Here is a 2,150-nt window from a genome sequence, read left to right as displayed (position 1 = left end):
TTAAACGATTTTAGGTAATGTGGATGCATTGTGGATTAAAGTCTTAAAGGAGAAATACTTTCCCAAGTCAAAATTTTTTGAAGTCTTACTACAGGTTTTTCTCTTAGGCTTGGTATAGCATTCTATTCTCCTTTGTAAGGGTTTATCCAAAAAATAAAATAAAAAATAATCTCCTTTCTGAAGGGCATTTCAAAGAGGGTGGGAAAGGGAGATACTAGCACATGTCTGGTATCTGCTAGCTTTTAAGAAATTTTTCGTATCTCTCTATTTAGCACTTTTCCACAAAGGAAATATATATATATATATATATATATATAAAAGATAATTGCTCGTTCTCTTGTCTTTTCTTCCAAAATGTTTTGAACAATGATCGTGTTAGGACGAAAATTATGTATAGTCCTTGGGTTAGACCCTCATCTTGACTCGCCAACAAATATCCTTGACCTACTAGATGAGATTGGATTGGCCGCTACTCTTACGATCACATGGTCGTATAGGTGAACATTAAATACCTGTCCCTTTTGTTTCAATTATGCCCTTATTCACCCAAGTAATGATAAGAAGTGGGAGAGATGTTGGATGCTCACCCATACAACTAAGTGATCGTATGAGCAACGGATCTATTCTCCTACTAGTGTACTAAAAGTGTAAAACCATGCTCATCAATTCAACCCTCTTTTATCTTTTATCTTTTCTTAATTATTTACAGATAAGAGAAACGCTACCCTATTGATATATGTACATGGCAGCATATGGGACTGTGGAAACAGTACGGTCTCTCCACATTTACTGTGTTGGTAAAAGCTTTTCATTTAGAGGGGCATACAAGACCCGGGGCGATAGACGCCACAAAAGTCAAGATGGAGAAGATGATTCAAAAACGGGGAAGGGATTTTGCCAAATAACAAACAACTAATTGTTGGAGTTTAATTTTCATAACAACAAGTTCTCTTCCTTTTATTCAAAACTCTTTGGTACTAGTAAAGCATGTGAGCTAAAGTTTAGTCCCACATTGGAAACTTATAAAAGTTTTCATGAGTATATATATAGGAATGTATCTTAAGGGTGCAAGCCCTTTGGAGAGGTACTCTCATTTGTCATGTGTGTGTGGGGTTTCTTGGGGCGCTTTTGAATCATGCGTACACCAAGCCGACTCGGTCCAGACTGTGGCCGAGGTCGGGTGTGTGGGATTGGGTCATCCCATTCCCTTACTTTTTAGTCAAATATTTTTTAGCTCCAAATTCGAAATTTCAATTTGAAATTTTGAAACCAAAATTAATTTACATTAATAAGACTGTATACACTATACACTATACGTACAGGTATGTTTGGGCATATAAATACCTATGCCGACACACAAAAAAATCCAGAGAATAACTATAATTGATATGGTTATTCTAGCTTTTTTTTTTTGCGTGAAAGATGTAGTTGTTCTATCCTTATTGTTGAATGAGCTTTTCCGTCAATAATACTAGCTTGTCGATGTAATAATAAAAGAAATACTTGCCCTTACCAAAAAAAAAATGAAAAGTTTGAGAGTAAGTATTACAATCTCCAAGGTCATTTTAAGGGGGAGGGGTGGGAGGTGGAGTAGATTATCTATTTTTATACCACATATCCTATTTTGAAACCAAGAAATCAAGAAGTACTTCTAGAAAAGAAAGGAATTCACAGAAACTCAGTTATAATTAAATTCTTTCATTACCAAAATTTATTTTGATACATACCCTCAATCAATAAGATTAAACAGGGTAGAAATCCTTTTTCTCTATAGTGAAACAAATATTTTTAATAAAAAAATTGAATCGTTTGAAACTAATTAAGATCTTATTTTAATACAATATTTGTATAAATTTTTGAATTATTATTCTCTGAATCACTTGACCCCTATTTCGACCGAATCCAATTCCAAGTAAAAGAAAGGGAATGTCAATTTATTCTTCTGGAACATCCAGGAACAAGAGGATTCAATCATTTATTGTAAGAGTGAGAAATATCATACAATATTTGACAAAGCTGGACTAGACTAGTGGGACTTGTTGAGTTTGGGGTTGGTTTAAGATTATATAATCTAAGGCTTCAGTGGCCCAGGCAAAGGCCTAGACCAAACAATGCTATAAATATGTACTTCTTCATAAACCCAACAATAC

The sequence above is a fragment of the Macadamia integrifolia genome, chromosome 9 (genome assembly GCF_013358625.1).
Source record: "Macadamia integrifolia cultivar HAES 741 chromosome 9, SCU_Mint_v3, whole genome shotgun sequence".
Taxonomy (NCBI): Eukaryota; Viridiplantae; Streptophyta; class Magnoliopsida; order Proteales; family Proteaceae; genus Macadamia; species Macadamia integrifolia.
The sequence above is the reverse complement of the archived record's forward strand: the minus strand, read 5'-3'. Positions refer to the sequence as shown.